The 21,651-nt window shown below is 42.2% G+C and overlaps 1 long non-coding RNA gene across 2 annotated transcripts in view; it reads right to left on the reverse strand.

Annotated features, from left to right (window-relative positions):
• Positions 1-15,712, reverse strand: part of LOC136022468 (uncharacterized) — a 37,816-nt gene extending 22,104 nt beyond the window's left edge. Inside the window, exons 1-2 of one of the 2 annotated variants that reach the window (XR_010616179.1) lie at positions 14,482-15,712; positions 2,856-3,024 (exon numbers count right to left, since the gene is read on the reverse strand). This is a non-coding gene — a long non-coding RNA (uncharacterized LOC136022468). The remainder of the gene's footprint in view (positions 1-2,855; positions 3,025-14,481) is intronic. The other variant, XR_010616178.1, reaches the window with a different exon arrangement.
• Between the last annotated feature and the right edge of the window lie 5,939 nt (positions 15,713-21,651).

The following is a 21,651-nucleotide window of genomic DNA, read 5'->3' on the forward strand; positions in this document are numbered from 1 at the left end:
AGGCACAGAAGAGCTTCAGAAGACTCTGTTAGGCTGGGTTTGCCCTTCACCCACAAAGTTCACTCTCAAATCTTGTTTGCTTTTGGTTCTCTAATAGGAACCTTGAGTTTATTTTCCAATCCCTTTCCCCTCCCTAAGGAGCTGTTTGCTTTGCATGCGTAGCAGTTGTTTCCCTTCTATGGTCTGCTGGCCCCTCCGAGGAGTTGTTAAGCTGAACATGTGTTGTAGTTCTACTTTTGTATGTTAATTGATACACTCTTTAATTTTACTTTTGCATATTATTTGAATTTGTTTCAGTGCAAAATAGATTCTAAAGAGCCCCTCTAAACAATTGCTGCTTGCCAGCAGGTCTCAAACAAGCAAAACCTCCTTCCAAGGAAATGCTGATGAAATTCTGCCTTCCTTCTGAATCACTGATGCAAAGCAAAAATCCCACCTTTAAGAACAGAGAGAGGAGAGGGGGGGGAGCCTCCATTAATATAAATGCCTAATTTCCACTGACATTTACAGAGGTTATGATAGCTTCATGGAAGCAAAATACAACCCAAAGGATTATACTTTAAATATCCATACAACCTCACCTGATGTTTTCTCGTGCTTAAACATTCATAAAAGGCAGTTTTCTCAATACTAAAAATGAACTCAGGGGAAGGAAGGAAATGAGTCAAAGGTTTGCTTTCGAAGTTATTTCTTCAGAGTGGCTCATAAAGTTAAAGGGAATGGAATGTTAGAATACACAGGATTAATTGTCCTGTCTAAACTAGCATCTCACAGTATGGCCTGCCAGCCTTCATTTTTCCCAAATACTTTGAACAAACTTGGAATTTGTAGAACATAAATACAGGATTCTACATTTTGTTAGTTGTAACCTCAACAAAAAAGGTAAAATTAACCATTTTGAGAGCCACCATTCCTATAAAATAGTCTCAGACTGGACCATAGACTGTCAGGTCTATGGTACAGGGCAGACTGGATGCCAAGCTGGAATACAAAGCCAGCCTTTTGAGGAAAGCTAAAGCTGGTGCCTGACCACAATTCACCTTTGCTAAAACTCCTCAAAACCATAATGTATACACACTTGCAATGGAGTCACAGCTGGTAGTGAGCCATTCTCTGGATGACAAAGTGATTTAACCTGAATAAGGGAATAGGGGAGAAAATTGCTTAAAAAAGAACACAAGAAGCAAGATTTCCAACTCAGCTTTCCTATGAAACTTGCAGCAATATCAAACATGTAAAAGGATGGATGAAGCTTCCCTCAGAACATGTCCTTCACTTCCTTAATGGATCCTGTGCACTCTGCAGGGAGCAATGGTAGAGGCAAGCCCCAGCCAAGAGGGCTGCCTTCCAGCAGACCTAGCAAAGGCTCTGATTCACTCTGACAAGTACTAAAATAAAAACAGGGAAAGAACAAGCTCTTCAATTAACAGTTATTTCCTTCCCCCCTCTGCTGTATCTTCCTCTTGTATTGTTGCATTCAAGCTCTCAGACAACAGAGATGGGGAAATTGTCCTCAGTGCTAGTCCTTACCCTTAGTTTTCTGCTTTAATTTCATTTGGAAGTTCAGTGGAAATCAAAGTCAGTGGAGCTTGAAGGAGAGGAGGTTAAACCAGAAAATGTTTTGAAATCTATGAAACAAGAACTTGCCTGGGTACCGAATTGTGTTATCAGCCTCACATACCAAGTCCTCCGTGAAGCCAGCTGAACTGTTGCTTGCTTTGTTCTAGCTTAAGATCTACAATATAGTCCAATGTTTTGACTCCCAGTAAGACAGATGCTAGAGAGGCATTCTTAAAACACTCTCTATATGTACTAGATGCAGTAAATTAACAGAAAGAACAATTGGTTGAGCAATTATTGAACTCAATTTGTGTCTGGAAGCAGATTTTCCAATAAACCAAGGGTTTGCCTCGCTTCTTAGCACTGAGCCACAGTAAATCTGAACCTGGGAGCAGATCTGTTGTGGTAGGTCAGGCTGGGTTTCAGCCTAGGATTGAAGAACTTCGGTCTTCTTGGTGGTCATTGATGAGCTGCATTGTTTGCAGATGCAATTAGACTTTATTCTGTGACAGTCCATTGTCAACCAGCTTTGTCCTATAAATCTGACTTAAGTCTTTAGCTCCATGTACCATTTTCAGGTCTTGTTCTCTCTCAACTGAAAGAGAAACTTGAACCATTTCTAGCACACGTATTATTAACATAACTGTTTTTTCCTCAACCATTTTTCCCTTGATCTCCTTTTTCCTTTTACTCTATTCGTAAAAATATCTTGTCTGGACAGACTCAGATTTGCAGCATCTCAAAACTAGCTGCAAAGGACAGCGTGAGCTAAGATCTCGTGCACTGCAGGAGCACCTTTTCTCTGTATCAATATTGAATTATCACAGTAAAAAGACTCCTGCCATTCAGCAGTCACAGTGACTAGGGCTGAGGAGAGAAAAAGGGATAGCAAAGCAAACAAGAGTGGAAACTCCTCTAGAGCTGTGCTGAACAACCAGACTTCCTTCCCTTTAGGAGGCAGCTGATCCAGTAGATTATTTCCTTTGCTTTTCAGCTCCAAGATGGATAGGCAAGCTTTAACTAGGTCACAAATGCGATGCCTGGAAAACAAAACTGCTTTCTAAGGAATATTTTCTCCTCAACAAATAATTGGCAGTTTCTTTGCCAATGAACCTAAAGAGGCCAAGCAGCAGCAGCACAGGTTGATCAGTCATTTTGACTGGGTAAGGAATGGAAAACTAGCTTAGTTTCTTTTCCTTTTAATTACACTTTTCCCTAAATCCATTTTTAAGTGACCACTGGCAACATCCCAAGTAATCTTTTTCATCTAGCTGAACTTCAGATCAGACACATACTTCCTCTTTAAGAGACTTCCACGGCAGCAGTACGAGTGCTCCTCTGAGGTGTCTAGGCAAGGATTTTTGCCAGCATCATTAGGTCTTCCAGAGCACATGATCGTTTTCACTCTCCTGTTCTGCTTTTCTTCTTAGCAATACAGGAAGACAGAGTACTGACTTTCTCCAGCTGTTCATACATAAAGAGAGAAAGAAGCTTCTATCAGGCACAGATGTAGCTGCAAGTGTAGAGAGGTAAGAGTTTATCTCTCCCTAGGTAACATTTTCAGTGTTGGTTTTCCCTCCATTTGTTCATGTAAAACAGATAACCTGCCACAATTTCTGCTATTTGATAAACACTGTCTTTAATACTGCATTCCATGATCATATTAAGAAAAGCACAGACGATACATCACAAATCAGTTCTTTCCCACGGATGCCACAAATACCCAAATTAAGCCATTATTGTGTAACCTGTCATTAACTTCCCAGATGTCTCCAGACAAAACTACTGAAGCTGTCTAGTTTCCACTGCAAACTTCTCAGCAATGAGAACTGATGAATATGATGAAGTGAAGCAAGATAAAAACCTTTTAGCTTTTGCTCGACCCCATATGATAGAGCCCAACATGGTGATGCAACACAAGCTCCAAGCACTGGAGCTTAGCCCTGAACCACACTATCTTTGATGGATCTGAAAGTGCTGCTACCTGCTTGAATTCCACCTCTAACTTCCAACCATGCTGGGTTGCAGGACACTTCCAGCTGGATGGGGCAGCAAGGAGAAGCCTTCCCATTAATTCTGAATGATGCATTTCTATCTTCAGCTGTGAATAAAACAGATCAATGACACCAGCAAGTTTTATTGGGCCTCTTGTGCAATGAATTGGTAGTGAGACAGCCAGGGAGATGGAGTCGACATGCAGATGAGATTTGTAAGTGAGGACATATTGATTATTTCCATCTCAGTTCAGGCAGTAATTCCACACAACGCCTCTTCCCCTGTTTCAGCTCATTATTTATGCCATAAAGACACTATCTCAGTGATAATAACAGGCTTCATTTACAAGGCAGAGCATAAAGCATCGATGCTTAAGACTTCAGGAAGTGGGTTAAAGGAAGGGAGAGAGATTTAACAAGTCCTGGAGATGCACAAAACTGCTGAGGCTTGATCTTGTGGCTTTTTATGCCCTCAGAAAGGAAGATTGAGAGCAGGTGTTAGATTACCAGGCTTTTTATTAATAACTCAAGGCTTGTATGAGGGCTGATTGATAGCACAGTCAGCACTTTCCCAGTGAATAAAGCTCTCCTCACTTTGCGCCATCAGTAGTCTGTCTCTTCTCAAAGAGAAAGCACCAGGCATGCTTCTGCTCTCTCAGAAGCAAATCCAGTGCCGAAAGGAGAATTCCCAGTAGACACTTCACTGGAGAGTGATCCCATATGATCTCTGCAACATGGATTTATGGCTGTGGCTTATCCTGAGAGGTTTCATTCCTTAGAACCACCACCAGTGTGCTGCTAATCAGAATGACTTCTCCAGCAGCCTCATCCTCCAGACCATCCTAGGAAATTCCGCTGGCAGGATGGGTTCATTATATCACCTATGCTTCAGTTTATAGAGAACATCACTCTATGCTTTCGCATATGAAAATAAGACATTTTAGGAGATACAAGTACTTATTCTAATTGTTTTAGCACATCTGTCCCTTGCAGCTGTGTTAATATAGCAACAGCATCAACCTCAGCTTGATTCCCAAATAGCCAAAGGGTAGCTATGGTTAACAGCCTGTAGGAAAACTCTCAGGCCTTCAGTTCTCTGCCTTAATTGCTAGGAAATGGTCCTTGAGCATTAAAACATGTCTGACACATCTATGTTTAAATCTCTATAGATCTATCATGTGCAGAAAAAGCATAAAGCTGGGGACTCAGCCAGATAGCCCCAAAGCCTTCGTTAAGCTGTAGTTAAAGTTGTGCATATGTCAGACAAGTCAAGAGAAAAGAAATGGCAGAAAATCCTCTTAAGGCAGCAAGAAATTGTTCCCCAAAGCAAGATCTACTAAAATACAGAAAGAAAGTTAAGATGTCCTAAACACTCCTCCACCACTGCCATCTCCACACCCAGGCAAGACATTTTATTCATGCTGTGCAGAAGTTCTAGTGCTCTTTAGAGCATGGGAGTCTGCTTCCATCTCTGCTGCTTCAGTTATGAGCCTTTAAGCGCTTAATGAAGCTAGGTAAGAGTAACAGGGCTAAAATATTTATAGATACAGGACTAAGCTGAATGCACATGAGTGATTAGAACAATACTAGAAGACATTATTTGCAGAAAGTCACTGCCCAAGTTCTCCCATATTCCAAGGCAAAGCATAATATCTAGCAGCATCAGCACATTAGTGAACTGTCTATGTATGTATTCAAACACTTAATGGATTTATGTTTCTGATAGGACTTTATGAAGTCTTCTTCCAAGATACACGAAGGGATGCTCTTTTAACCTGGCTGTTTTTAATTAGGAGAGCTGAGGCAGTCCCTAGATGCTTTAGGAACTCTAAGTTGTCCTTGCATGTGACTTTAGGACTAAGATTCTGCTCAGATGTTCTTGAAACCTTACTGACCTCAGCAGTCCCAGCACAACAGAGGAAACTGCAGCAGGGAAGGAAGACTTCTTAAAAGCATGGGAGAAAAGCATCGCCTAACATAGCTGCTGATCTGCTGAGGGCACACTGACAGCAGGGACCAGCCACAGCTAAAGTGAAAAGGATGGTTTTCTCACTTCTCAGACATGAATGACAACCCTGGTAATGAAGTAAAGATAAAAGCTGTCCCAGAACTTGTCTGGGAACCAGAGATGAGTTCAACCTCAAGCATCCAAGAGGCAAATCTCATGTTTCCCCAAAGTCAGGAAAATAGGTAGAAATATATTATTGATGAAGCCACAGAGAAACCACAGCAGGTTATAGATGCAGGTGGTCTTGTTTAAAGCCTTTGTGAAGGTCAGGGATGTGAGGAAGAAAATTGAGAAATGCCAGGTTTTATTCTGCCTCTCATAGTCACCTGGGGACACAACCTTGCCTCTGAGCCCACAAAGTTAATAGGAAACAACATCTTTGCCCTTCCAAGTGTCTAAAATGTCTCAGGTCAGGAAGGCTCTTCAGGACGTGTCACCAAACATATTGCTAGGCAGGATGCTATAATTATTCAGCTTCTGTGCATATTTAAATGTGAAACCTGTGTGCATGTTATTACAGCACATCAGCTGGAAATCTGCCATCCACAAAGGCCAGGCACAGATACGAGCTGAATTACGACAGTAAGAGCAACAGAAAGGAACGCATCCCTGTCAGCTTCTCCACTTACTGCAGGCTTATGCAAATTGACCAAATAAAAGCCAGCAGTACTGACCCCAGTCACAGAATAAATCCATCTTCTATAAGGAAGGAGGGGGAGGCGAGGGAAGGATCTGGACTAGTACAGTGTGCAGTTCATAGGGAAGAATATATAGTGCAGCATGCCTTGAGAATCCTTCCTCTGACCACATCAAGCTTTTCTGATTCATTAAACCTCCCAGTCTGCATCATAGAATCATTTTTAGCTTTTGTGAACTCTGTAATCAGTGTCAAGAGGGAAAACATCACTGGAGAACGGCACAGTCAGCAGAAAGGATAAAGGTTTTACAGCTCTGCCAACAGATATCCCTTTCTTCAAGGGAGGGGCCAGGAGAGATGAGACTCTCTAAAGTGGGAAATGGAAGCAAAAAATATGACTATTTACTCTTCTGAGCCATCATTTCCCACTAGACCACACTGCTTCTGCCATTCTGTCCCAGTTCACTGCTCACCCACAAATGCAGGGACACAACCTTCTTTGAGATCTTCCCTTTTCCCCTACTTGTGCACAGACTTGAGGAATCAAAGCTGATGTTCAAAAAGGCTCCAGGGGAGAAAAGTGGTAATTCTGATTTTGATGTGGTTTGTGACATCTTTGCTACCTTTCAGCAGCTGCCAAAGTGCAACTTCTCCAGTAATTACTGGAGTCTTTTTGATTAGGCTAAATATAACAGCTTGTCAAGGACACACAGGCCTTGGGATGGGTGGTTCTGCGTGCTGCTGTATACACTTGATTATGATTAATACACACCTACTAAATACATGAGCGATACAAGGACAAGCAAAGGGTGGTCTGTGGCTTCCTCTGTTCCATACCGTAACAGTTGCCTCCTGCTCTAAGAAACAAAGTTGTATTGTTTTTCCCACCTTTTTAAATGCTTGCATTGCAGCTCCTACTCCTTCCTCCTACCTCTGCCTTCCCTTTTGAAACCAGAACTGTGAGCCAGTCATATGCAAGAGCTAAAGGAATGAAATTATAGGAATAATTGGATTTAATTAATATTAATTTAATATTGGAATAAGTGGAATTAATGAAACAGCCAAATCATTGAATTCAAGCTGAATACCCACTTGCAAAGCAGTTAGCCAAACCAGTGCTGCTCAATTCATAAAGGGATTCCATGGAGTGACAGCTAACACAGTACTTGCAGTCTGCTTTGTTGTTACCCACTGCCACATCCAGCATCAATTAGACAAGCACAAGGCAGCACATTAGCTGCAGCAGTGCTCCTTTTATTTTGGTTCTCACATGTCTGCAATCACAGCACACCACCACAAACCTGAGCGTAAATCAGTTCTGCAGCAGTCCCAATGGATTCAGTCAGTTTAGGCTTACTATCATTGACCTGTGTGCAATCATCTTCATTTCCACACTACATGGGACAAGACAGAGGTCACTCAGCACTGGGCTCTGGTTTCCTGTGTTTTAAGTAACAGGTCACGGAATGGTTTGGGTTGGAAAGGACCTTAAGATCATCCAGTTCCAACCCCCCTGCCATACGCAGGGAATTAACACCTGCCATTGGCAGATGAGTAACTTCACTTCTGCATAACAACTGCCTTGCATAAAGTGCGTCAGAAGTATTTCTACCCTCACCCAACACACTGCATGTGGCCACACTATTTAAAATGAAGGTCCCGCACACATAAGCTGCTTCTTTACATAAAAATGGGGATTTTTAGTCCTAGCTTACATCCTACTTGCACACAAGTCTCTAATGTGTCCCCGGGGTTAACAATCCAAAAGACTTGGGCTCATATGCAACAACTCAGAACATTTTGGTTGTTGCCAGTAAACTTTTACTCCCCAGTCATCAGACTCCCCTCAGCACTTCTATCGCATTAAATACTCATATCTAAACTGCTACTCAGCCTGGTCCTTATCACCACAGAGGCAAAGGAAGCCTCCTATCTGCTGCCTGCTGGGCTTCATGTACCTCCTCTCCTGAAAGCAGAGCAAGCTTTTCACTTTATTTTTATGCAGCACTGTCAAAGGGACTTCTGCTCAGAATGACAAACCAGTCCACAAATCACTTGGGAATCTTCTACACTCAATTTGCTCCAGCTCTGCCTGGCAAACAAGAGACAGGAGGCATATATACATTGCTACTGATTAGTCCGTGTCTCCAGTATCAGCAGCCGTGCACACAGGCTGACTGTAACTTTAAATATTGATAACCAAACTCATCTATCATAGGCCTGGGAGAGTGACAGTTTCAGTGCATAACAGTAAAGGCTTTCTACAATAATCAAATACTCAATAATTCATGAAAATATATCCCCCCCCCAATCAAATTGGAAGCTATTTTGTGTAATCTATTATTTAAAATTCAATATTTTAATGCACACAACTTCTGCTCCCACCACAGAGGGCCATTTCCAAATGTGATTATATGCGGACTCTATTTAAAAGTGACAATTTTGCTTTTCATTTGTTTAACAGCTTAAATGGAAGAGCTCAACTGGAACTAAGTCGTCTGACAATGAAACCAAAGCCGACATAAGCAACTTCGCAAACTTCATGACAACTCAAAAGACGTCTGAACCTTCCTCATTGGTAACACAGACGAATTCCCCACTCTGATGCTCACCTTTGCAAGGCTTTCAATGCTTAGTGAAAGGAAATACTCTGCGCAACTGACAAACACTTTCATAGCTCTGCTGCTCTGTCACCCTGCACTGCTGAGACTGAAAGTTATTTACTTTCATACCAGGGACTCTTGCATAGAAAACAACTTTGACTTTGCATCTGTTTATTCCTGTTGGAAAAGCCATTTGTACAAGGGAAGGTTGCCTGGTGTAAAGTGCCAAGAGAAGAGGTTTTTGCCCTTGTAAACAGAGTGCACTGGAGCATAAAATACAATCAAGATTGGTGACAAAATTCATCCCAGGCAGACGTCACTCCTCAGCAGCAGTGGGTGAAATGGCACCGAGTGATTGAGGGGACCAATCTCACAAAGTGATCACAGAGGGAAGCTTGGCAATGAGGAACCTGGGCAGCCGTGGCTGCAGAGAGCTGACCAGCTTTGAAGGATAAAGTGATTTTGTGAGGAAGAAAATCTCAGCCGGTTTATGAAGTGTTCACAAGCAGAGTCTGCAAGAGTTTGGTGTCAAACAGTTGCCAACTCTTCAGTCAGTTCAAATGCCAACCTTTTCCTGTACATCTACTGCAGATTGAACCTCACTTAGTTCCCTCAAGCAGTGGGTTTTAATGAAAGCAAAGTTGAGGGAACAAACACTTAACTCTTGCTATTACTCTAAAGGCAAAAGATGCTACCTTGAATTTTCTTTTCCCATCTGTAGCTTTTCATTGACTACTTTCTACTCATTTGGCCACCTTTGGTACCTTTTGCTGATTTTATTACTTTTACTCCACAGTCCCAAACCAGAACAACGTCAAGTCTGTCCCCCCCAGAGCTGCCATGGGCCAGCTGGGCAGGGCTGTGCCCCTCACAAGGGACAAAACAAAACCAATCTTGGCAAAGTCTTTACAACGCTGTTCAGGAAAAGAGGCTGAAGCCATGGGGCAAAGCTGGTACCCATGAGGACATAACCTGCTAGTGCAGATGGTAAGTCTTGGTTCAGGATGTGGCCCCATCCCTTAATTTTTAAAGTGAATTGAAGTTAATGTGTATTGATATCTCAAATAAGGGCACTGCTGATGCACAGCACAAAGTCAAACTGATGTCCTAGGACCAGTTCTGCCAGATATTGCAGAAGTTTAAAGTATTTGCACTAAACATGCTTGTTTCCACTTGCCTCTAGTTAACAGTTTTTTGTATGCCTCGTGTCATTAGAAAACATGGAGTATATATAATATATATGTAAAAAATATATATGTGTATACATATATACATGTGTATACATATAGGTATGTATATATAGATACATATATAAAAATGCTCTGGCTTTGACTTTTGTTTCTGTTCACCCCTACCCTCACTGGGGGGTATCACAGATGCCTGATGTTTTGTCACTGAGATACTGGCATCATGTTAATGCCCTGCAGCAAATGGAGAAGGCACAGAGGGGTCATAGCTCTCACTTAAAGGACTACTTTCAGAGCAGCTAAAGAAGTTTAATATATTAAGCTGAAAGATTAAGAGGTGATGCCATGACAGTGAATGAAGGTTCTTAATAGGAAAATACCAGGTATGAAAGAACTTCTCTGGCAGAGAAAGGCAAAATAGAAATAGTGACTCGAAGTTTTAAAGATGATGTGAATCACCACCTCTTTCAGAAAAGAGATGAGCTATTCGGTACTCTGATCTCCCTGTGGATGCTTTGACAGCAGCAGTGACTTAATAGGAGGGAAAGGCAGAGGAGAAATATCAGGAAAATACACTCCTGTGAAATGATATGACAAGTTTGAGTCATATTTTGGAGGTTAGAGTGGTTCACAAACATGCAGGAGGTGTGGTTTTTATATCAATGAACCTCCAGATTTCCCATGCTCTGAACAACAGCTTTTTCCAGAGGCACTACTATCCGAATTTCACACATCATTCTTTATTAACAACTTGAAGTACAGCAGCAAACCCATACCCTCAAGTGCCACAACCACAAGCAATAGAACTTTGCAGAGGCATGCATATGGTTAGAAACAGGAGAATGAGTGACTCCCACAGAGCTCCTAAAACCTAGGAAATGGAAATAGATAAATACCGAAAATTAATTCAGAATCTTGATCTCTATAGCAAAATCTACAGATCACAGATGATGCAAAGAAAGGGCTGTAGACATGGCAACACGGCTCCAAGACTCCTGTCCCCAGCCAAGCTGAAACAACGTGGGATGAGACGGTTGATCTGGGTACCAATATCACCCTGGATGATGCAGTCAGTGTGCCTCTGACCACAGATACCCCCCCCAAACCTGAAACAGGCTTTTCTTGTTAAAAACAATCTGCAGCAAAGTCACCATGTGAGATGCCAGAATTCTTCAGTGCGATATGGCACTTGTATATATGCAGGCATTCACACATGGCTGCATCTCACTTTGAAATGTCTCTCAAGAGTTGTATATTAAACAGAAGAAGGATTTTTCCAGGAACTAACACAGTTGGCAGCCTTTTGTCTCTATTTTTTAAAGTAATTTATGAAAGAAGAAAAGTAGCAGAGTCAATTTAGAAAAGGCTGCAGTCTGGACTTTGATAGATGAACAGATCTACTAACAAAACCTCTCACTTCCCACTGAGCACTCCATCTTCTTATCTGCTAATCCTGGTGAAGAAAGAATAAGGAAAGCAGGCAGTGGAATAGAGGAAAGACTTAGGTAATGTTTAAACCAGTGAATATGCAACTAAGAGATCCAACCAGATAAACAACTAAGCATTTCCTCTTGCATTTTGCTCCCCTTTAAGGAAGGGCTGACTAAGATGACAGTGTTTCACGCTACAACCTCTTGAAAAAGCCCTATGTAATTCCTTGAAGAACAGCCTTACAGCTCTGGAGGAGTGGTCCCTCTTTGACAATCTAGGCCACTGTACTGGGGAGTAATAACAGCTCCAGCAGTACTATCAAAAAGATGATGGCACTTTTCCCAGCTGGTTATGTAGACCTACTCTCTGGCAACATACAGGTTTGCTTCTGAGGGTGTTACTTGAGTTGTGCTACACCTGTGTTGAACCCTGATGAAAATATCTCAGTCATGAGCACATTAAGCTAGAACTTGAGAGAATCAGAATTAGGAAATTAACAAGGGAGAATGCCCTTCCATTTCCAGAAATACAGAGGAAGGCTAGGAACTTCCATTAAAACTGTGGGATATTTCAGGTGCAGATTGGGATTTCTGCAATGGGTTGACACTTCTTGACACCTCTTGGGACATAAGGAAAAGGTGACAGTCTTTTCAGAGTTCCATATTCATCTACTACTCTGGAACTGATGCTCACAGTCCCAGCTCTGTCAGCAGTTCTTGCCTTTCTGCATTCTCAGTGGAGCTCCTACCCATCACATAATTACATCTTCTCTTCACACTGAACGCTTGCAGTATTTTTGTACACACTTCTCATTTCTAAGTTTAAAATGAAAAGTAACTTCCAAGCCCCAGCATTTTTTGTTCAATGAATTTCTCAGTTTGTGACAAGTGCTACAGGAAGCAGCAACATTCTTGTGCTTCATCTGTTCCTGTCCTTCAAGCACAGCCTTCCTCTCCTAAACTGCAACGTGTAAGCTATTAGTCTTTAATGCAGAAAAAACCCTGTAGAAACTTGAAAGGAAGCAGAAACCAAGTGGAAGAGAATAATTACATTCTCCTGGCTTCAAGAAGGTTTGCAAGTTCTGCTGGAGTTCCTCAAGCATTATTAGCACCAGACATAACAAGCAAAACAAATACATATTAACTGGAAAAAGAATCTGATGGATAAGGGCCTCATGTATTTCTGTAGCAGAATTGTGGATGTTTCCTTGCTCAATAAATCCATTCTATCCCCATATTAAGACAGAAGAATCTTACCCAAGATTAGGTTAAAGCAATTTTAAGCAAAAAAAAAAAGGAGTTTCTTGAGCAAAACCTGCAATGCAAGGGAAAAACTGAGATTGAAAGAAATCAGTCACTCAAGTAGCAAGTGAGCACAGTTTGGCTCCTGCTGCCAATTCCTAAGCTCAGACCTGAAGATCCTATTATCCATCATTTCCTGAAATCCCAGCTCCTGATGACACAAGAATGACCTGTCAAATAAAATTTCACCCCCTTCTTAGGGAGGAAAAAGAGCTTGCAAAAAGCCATCATTAAAAGACTCAAAAACGAAAGCTAGTTTATAAAATGAGCAATTTTTTGCCTGCTCTAAAATGTTGCCTCCCTCCAGCTCTGAATGGTAGAAGCAAGTGGATGCCCAGAGCTAAGCTGGCGTGTTGCTGCATCACAGCATCCGCACAGTCCTTGCTCTTTCCCCAAATCCTACCGGAGCTCTAGGATCTGCAGCACAGCTTTCCCTCTCCCTTGCTCTGCACTGCATCATTACACGAAGCTCCCTGCACTCCCTCCCCTGTCTCTGCACAGCTCCTCTGCACTGCAGCAGTACCAAAAGCCCCCTTTCCCAGCTCTTTCCCCACACTGCAGCCCTCAGGAGCATTACAGCCTGCACTGCTCTGCTGCCTGCCTGCTTTGCTGCAGCAGCTCAATAGCCTCGCTGCTTTCCCACATCACTGCTCAAGGGTTCAGCCGTTTTACTGCAGCATTGCAGAAATCCTCTGGCTCTGCCACCTCCCTTCTGTTCTCTGTGGCCCAGCCCAGCTCTGGAGCATCAAACCTCCCCTTTCCTTATCTGCTCTTTCCAGTCAATACCTGGCTGCAACATTGCTGAAGCATCCCCTAGCTTTTTATTACCGTTCTTTATACTCTATAGTCCACACATGTGGTGTTAAGGATTCCCTTCCTACCCCAATATGCTGCTCATCCGCAGCCAGATCCTGCTTTGTAGTCCCATAATAAGGCTTATCCCTCTCACCAGCACTTAAGCACAGCTTTACCATTTCTATGTTTGTGCAGAAGTCTACTGTCACCGCTCAGGGAGAGTGTCAGGACACACTTGGCAAGTACAGATTGTTTAGAGAGTCAGCCTGGATTTACTAAAGGGAGGTCATGCCTAACAAACTTGATTAATTCCTTTGAGGAGGTGACAATGACAAGGGACAGGGTGAAGGAGTAAAGCATAATTCAATCTGACTTCAAGAGCCTTTTGATACAGTAGCACATAAAAGGCTAATTTATAAGGTTAATACATGTGGTATTGATAGCAAAATGCTTAGCCAAGTAAACATCTTTTAATTGCTCTGCAAAGAAAGTAGGAAGCAAACAAGATGGTGGCTGAGCACAGGAAAGGGAAAGGAAGTTATCACAGGAACTTCAGGTATTTGCGGTCTCACATCCCAGTCTTGAAGGTGTTTTTCTTCCAGTACCTTCTAAGAGGCTGTACATGATTCAATGTAGAAGCTACTCAATGTGGTGAACAAACTACAGGCTACACATAGTGAAGGGTCAAAGTAACATCCTTGTTGTGCCTCTAAAGGAGTTTATACGTATATATACATATAATACAGCTTATATGCTTTCTACTTCACAGTAGAGTACAAGGTAGTACAAGGTACTCTCTACAAGTAGAGCCACAAGTTAGACAAGGTACAATGTGAGATGCACTGGTGGTGCTACGAGCATAGAAGGCTAGCCAGATATTCAGAGAACATTAAATAGAAAGCCAAGAAGGAAGAAGCAGCAAGAATCAGAAGGGAGAACACAGCCTTAGATCAAGGCAGTCTTACCTTTTTTGCTGCTCCACAGGAGAAAGGTTGCTGCTGCTCCAAGTCTTGCTCCAAGTGTTATCAGAGGTTGATGATCACAACAGCAGAGCAGTTTACTTGCCTTCACCTGCAGTCTTCTTTCACATTAAAAGATCATTTGACAGAATAAGATTACCCTTCGCACTCAGAAACTACCAAAGAGAAAGGTACTTCTCCCTTTTGACATGGTTTAGTTAGAGATAGAAGCAGTTACAAGACCTCTGGAACATCCTTGCATGGAGCCCTGCACCATCACCCAGCTTCTTCACAAACTGGAGGCTACAACCTGACCACTGCTCCCTACTGCCAGCACAGTCAGTGCTTCCCACTTTTTCCCAGAAAAAAAAAAAAAGCACATCTGTTTTCAGTAAATGCTGTAAATTAGTTAATGTTTGTAAAGTGCTCTGATCATGTGAAGTGCTATATAATTACTACATATTATCAATATAATTTGGCTAGATTGTGCCACAGCCGCTGCCTCTCCTCATTGCAGTTTAGAGAGAGCTTTCTTAAACATCAGCTCTTTGGGGCAGGGACATCATGTGCTATCCATCTCACAACAGTATGGACCTTCCTTGAAGAGCCCACAGCACTGAAGCACATCTCTGGACTCATGCACCTACCCACATTCCTATCTGGAAACAGACTGATAGATATCTCCTAAGGAGGAGGAGCTGCTCTTTGGGAAGCTCTTGCAGTCCACAACTCAATAACCCAAGGAAAACATAACACATACTAGAAGTACCCTTGCTCCTAGGAAAGCAGCAGCCTCTACTAATGATGGCCTCAGAACAAAGACTAGAGAAGCACAGCTGCTAACATGAGCTGTTTATCAAGGCACTAACATCTCTTTGCTTATCTTCATATATCCCCTTAACTTTCCACTTAGACGAAAGAAAATAAGAACAAACACAAGCTGCTTTTCCTAGCTGCCTGCTCCATGTGCTTCCATGTAACCCTAGATTTTCATGATCTTGAAAAAACAAAGCCCATATACAACACTTTCTAGTTCTAAACCAAACCCTGATAGGAAAAAAAAAAGCCTTTACTATAACAGAAATTAACTTCACAATAGACAGCCTAACTCTTCTTGAGGAGCATAGAAAATACTTTAAGAAGGTCTTAAGTTGTACCACTTGTAGAAAACCCTAGAAGGAATAAAAACAACAAACAGCAAAACCAGAAAGTCCAAGCAGAGGACCCAGCTACTCCTTATCCCTCCAACTCAAAGATTACACATGAGGGTCTTCACCTGTCCACCTGAATTTAAGAGGCCGATGCTCAGGTGAAGTGCTTGCTGGGAAAGGCTGCTCTAATATAAGCCTGACCAAGGAGCAGCTGCTTGCCTTAGTGAGACCAGAACATAGCTGGTGGTAGGTAAGGCTAAGTCTTTGCAGTTGAGCATGATGGAGATAATTATGTTTGCTAAAGATAGCTGATTTCTTCTTTAGGCAGTTTATACAGGCTATTGTTAGTATTTCCTAGTCAAAATATCTGTAACAGGATTTTAGGCAGGTTATTATTTGAAAAGTAGGTTAGAAATTCTTGTAGTCTAAGGTATAAGTAATACTCTATAGAAATATAATGGTAAACTTGTATTAGCTGTTATCTGATACCATTGCCATGGTGTGAGGCTAGTCTTAAAACACCCTAAGATGTGTGGTTAGAAAAGCAGCTTTGTGTACTTTGGTATAGTGAACATTCAAGAACCATCAAGAAAAGATTAACTTTGTTTAAAGGTGTTTTCTGGTTCTTTCTCACTTCTAGGACAAATGATCTATCTTGATGGCAAAATTCCCCACAGGGCTGTCAAATTATTGAAGAATGAGAATGGGGAAAATATTTGGCCCGTGACAAGATGCATTAAAAGTAGCTGAGGTGAAGAAAAGGAAAAAAGTTACTAAAATATCAATTCTTTTAAAAAGCAAAATTATCAGACTATGAAAAAGGTGTGATTGGAAAGCTGGAAGACTTCTGGAATACATAAAATACTTCACAAAGCACTAAAAATGCTTCTAACCCTTCCTGAAGTCAGTGCTTCCTAGAAGTGGTACCTGAAAAGAATATTTCCTAATAGGTTCTGTATTTGTATCTAATAAGAAACTGTCCTACATGCAGACTCTCCTAAAGAGAGAAGAGATAATAATTTACAGGTAAGCATGCACACTCATCTAATTCATCCAATGTTGCCTGGGAAACCTATGCTCAGAATCGAATGTCTGAACTAAGCTGTTAAAAATCATGGAGAAGCTTCTTTCTAATCTGTGCTTCACATGCTATAAATGTGTCTCTTAGGAGGCTGTTTTGAACTTTCAGTTTCTGAGAGCCTCCTCTCTGTGCTGTAATGGGATGAATGGGAAGCCTGGATCTGATCTTAATAGCAAAATGAAGTAAATTAGACCGTATCTGGCTCTTCTGTTTAAATCTGCAGCTAAAGCCAGACCAACATTAGAAGGTTCAACAAATGCAACTATAACATTTAAGCGCATCCTCAAATAAGCATGGGAGCATAGCAGTGTTTAGGAAGCACGTGCCACACCTGGATGCACCTCGATGTTCTGTGCCTCTTTCTGGCATTGCCACAGATTCATCTGTATTACGTGGACCACTTCAGCTTCTGTCCCCGTCTGTGTCAGTGGTGTAAAAAGAAGAAGGGCTGGTGGCATCAAATCTTTCAGAGATAGTGCAGGAGGCTAAAATATTCTTGGCACGGGTGTGATTATAAAGCAATTGAGGGAAAAAGTGGGTATATAAGAGATATAGATCATCTGCAAGTGCAAATATTTTTACTTCTGCTGAAATCAATGGAGCAATGTGGATTTACAGCTCCTGGGGCTCCTGCTAGTCTGCAGACCTGGGCCAGAAATTAATGCACAAGAGTTGAAACACCTGGCCTGAAAATCCTGAAGGAATAGGTTTCATAGTGAGCTCCTGCTTGTTAGGACTGGGACAGATGGAAAGATACCTTCTTGACCAGGCTTTACATGGCTGGAAGGAGCAGGATTAGATTCCTGTTTAAAATCCTGGGCAGAGGCAGGCCTGTTTGACGTGCTCTGCACCAGACCCCTTGTCTCTTTCATGCTGTCACACGTTGGCTGTCAGCTGTTTAAAGCTGTTCCTCTTTCAAATACATCCTTTGCTTCCCATCTTACAAACTGAGAGGGGTTGCTTTAAGAGAAAAGACAACAAGAAGTTCTAGATTATAAATACATCCTATTAGGGTTTCTTTTTCTTTCCTTCCAGACAAAAGCATTTCTGCTTCCAAGCTTCACAGACCTCCTGACCCTGCTGATGTGGGTGGATGGCTTTGCATGTTCTGAATCATTTGCTTCCTTTTCAAGTGTTACTTTCTCCTGATTTCAATTACCCTTCCTTTGTAATTACACGGAGCGCTCCAGTGAACGGGAGTGCTCAGGAGTTGACAGACCGTCTAACAACAGGGCATGCTGGAGGCAATATCTACATCCTTATCTACCCTGGGTGGTAGGGAAGGTGTATGCTTAATAGCACAGGAGAAATTGTTCAAGGATATTCAGACCCAAGCACTTTGTAGTGGGTTCACTGCCCAGGCTTGCACCAAGCTGGACTGTAATTGCTCTCCTTGTCCCTGGGAGAGTTATAAACCATATGTACAAGGCTCACCTCCCTTCATTCCTGCCGAGTGATTGCCTCTGTGACAGCAGGAGTCAATGAAGCTTGATCTGATACCTATTTGAACTCAATGGGAGTCTTTTAAGTAAACTTGAAAGGGATTAGTTTAGCCCCCAAAAGGTGCAAGCAGCCTTGATGTGGGTAGGACAGGAAGGGAAGGTGGAGCAGCAAGTGACTGTCTGGTGCCTTATGGAAGGACTGCATTGTGATATCTGCGGCTGGAGATAGATCCGCACCAAATTGTTCTGTGTGGTTTCTCAAGAAAAACTGGACTACTTTGTTGTGATTTTTCATCTTATTTCTGACTAAAATGCTTGAGTTTGTTTGGTAATCTCGCAAAGTGGTACATCTTTGCAAAAGCTTCATTTAAGAGATGCAGAGGCTTAACTTCTGTGTTGCACGTGAAGCTTCTACTGAATCATAGGAAAAGGCTTCATTAGGCATTTTCTCAAAAGTTAACATTATGTCCCTGCCCATGGCAGCAGTTGAAACTAGATGCTCTTCAAGGTCCCTTCCAACCCAAACCGGTCTGTGGTTTCTGATGCTGTTCCTTCACTTCTGTCCCTGTACAAACCAGTTTCATTGAATATCCTGTTCAAAAGGTGTGCTAATAATGATGCCTATTATTAGCACTTAGGGATATTAAAAAAAGTATCTATTCAAAAGGTCCTAAACCTTATCCCAAAATAAAGGCAGAAGAGCTACGGCAGCAGTTACAGAAAAGGGACACCCAGTGAGGGCCTGCAGCTGACTGGTGTTTATTGTGGAAGAAGGGTTTTTTTTAGCCAATTAAGTACATATTTCAAATTGAATCTTAAATTGAAATTCTAGGAGGCATGTGGGTGGGCACAGGCTGGGGAGAGGGTGTCAAAAAGCTTGCTTTAACAGCAGTTAAGTTCCTGCAGTGAGTCATGAAGAAGGGGCCATAATTGCTGCTATTGTGTTGTGTTCCTTGGTACAGCTACCTGTTGGTTACAGGGGAACAGAACGTTATCACTTGCATTATTTTGGGTCTGTATGAGAGAGATTAAGCTGCTGGATTGAGTGGTACCAGAGAATAAGAGCATAGGACTATTATTTTTTTCCTCTCTTCATCTAGGAATTAAAGATGTAAGTAATAACTTGTGAGATAAAGTGATTTTTTTCCTTTTTACTACCTATTGCACAACTTCCCACTCCATCTGTGTTTCCTTAGCTTCTGCTTGTTCTGTGCTCAGCCAGCAGGTAAAAGGAGAGGCACGGATGCTTGCTCTCTTCAAAGTGTCAAGGCTACTGCTTTGTTACCTGGGGCAGGGAAGCAAGAGGAAGGCAGTCTTCCCTTACGTTTAATGGGGATCAGAAAGACATTAGTGCATATGAGCATGTCAGTGCTATCGCAGAGCAGATGAGTCTATCTAGTCAGCAATCACACTTACCTCCGCAGCTCTTTCAGCTGAAGTTACAAGGTACAGCCTCGCTGCAGCAGTTACGGTGACTCCCATCTCCTTTCACTCATCCGCAGAAGCATCAGGTGCTGCTCCACTCCGCAGATTGCCTGCTGAAATACCCTTTTCTTTGCAGTCTAAGATGGGCGGAAAGAACAGGAGAGAAAAGGGAACAGAGCAACTGAGAATTAAAGCAGAATAGCCAGGTAACAGGTTTGGGTTAGTTACATTCCTCAGTGAAATAAGGAATGGTGATGAAGACTGTTCCGCTCTGGAGTGGGTGAGAGTAATTTTTATTTGACTTTTATTGAAGCTGCCTAAAGGGTGAAAAGATCAGCACAGTCTTAGACATCTGAACACAACAAAACAAGGGAGGAAGGGAAAACTACAGTTTCCCTATCCCCACAGTAAATACCATAATGTGCTGCGTCTTTGACATGACAGACTATTTTTACCTGGGGACTGTTCTTATTTTTATTGATATTCTTACTTTTGGATGCAGCAACAGAGGTAAGGGACTGCTTAATATTTCCTTTGACTTTTCAAAGTGTTTCTGCCACCCAAAAGTGTTCACGGGAAGGAAATGACAACCTGGATGTCATGGTTCAAGCCTCTAAAGGTAGCTGGCAGCTGCAGAAAGCAATGGCAGGTAATACCCAGGCCTCTTAGAAATGGCCCTGGATCTCAAGACCTTTCCGAAAGCTAAAATACTCCCTTTAATTCAATATAAACAGATTAGATACAAGAAAGTGTACCTCCATGAGCAAATCTGGAAGTAGAAGTCTGATTTATCTTAACATGCTTCCGTCTTTCTGCATCTTTCAACACCTGAAGGTTCATTTACAGACAGAGTGCTGTCCCTGCAAAGGAATCAAATGATGTATTAGATGAGGGGAAGAAAATTAATATTTCCCTTATTTTAGGAAATACCAAGTTATGGCATGAGTGAAATCTCAGGTAGCACCAGCTCTGTAAGCAATGGAGTTTAGTTCTCTTTTGATGTGATGGGAAGGGAAAGTGAATTCCAGGATTTTCTGAGAGCAAAGGATCACTTCTCATTTGGGACTCACTTAGGGAGAGGGCTGCTGCCTTAGGGAAGGGTCAGTGGTCTGCAAAACTTTGCCTCACTCATGGATTCCAGGAGAACCCGGCTCTTCAGCTCCATTGCAAGCAGCAAACTCTGTCTCTGCCACAGAGAAACTGCTGGCATCAAACCTTATTTCTTATCACTTGTATCCAAGCAGAGGGCTCATTTTATGAGCACCAAATAATGAAAGCATGTAGAGTTGTGTCTATGCCTTAGTTTCTAGTTAACACTCTCCTGCCACACGGGTTTGTGCTTTCCTCAGAGCAGTTGCCTCTGCCCTGACTCAGTCCTACCCTGAGGAGTTTCCAGCTTCACCTGACCCTGGAAACAGAAAATAGGCCACAGGAAAGATGTGGTTGTTCTTCCTGGGCTGCCACTGATTCCTGCTGCTCAATTCTGCCCTTCTGTGCCTTTTCAGCCTCACTCTTTAGCTTTCTCTGCCTTTTTGCAGTTTTCATTCTTCAAAATCAAGGCAGGATTGAACTAAAACCTTGAGCTAACAGTAGAGTGCCAGCCTAGCATACATTTTGCTCCCAATTAGACTGGATGAAAAGCTCAGTGAGAATATTCGCTGGATCTGTATCTCTTGTATTTACACCACGAAATCTCTGTGCAGGTCTTCACCCCACGAATTGCCTTGGCTTCTGCTCACCTTCGCTCAAACATCAGAAGCTCATGAAATGCAAAGTCAGATAGCTTTGAAGCCTACACCAGGTGGAATATTTGTTCTCCAACTGGAAAAAAAAGCTTCTTATAATCAGGGTTCAGATGCAGGTGTTTGCTAGGTGGTATTCTCTTTGCTGTGCACACTGTGTTCTCTGCTCCTAGGACCTGGGAGATCAGAAAGCTTGCTGACTGGACAACTCATAGAAAGCTGCTTAAAACAAATCAGAATTAAGGTAAAAAGTTGCTTTACTAAAGGGTTCTAAACTTATTCGGTGGTACAGCATTACCAATAAAAGCAAAATAGAAAACGGGCAAAGACTAGGC

The sequence above is a fragment of the Lathamus discolor genome, chromosome 15 (assembly GCF_037157495.1).
Source record: "Lathamus discolor isolate bLatDis1 chromosome 15, bLatDis1.hap1, whole genome shotgun sequence".
NCBI lineage: Eukaryota > Metazoa > Chordata > Aves > Psittaciformes > Psittacidae > Lathamus > Lathamus discolor.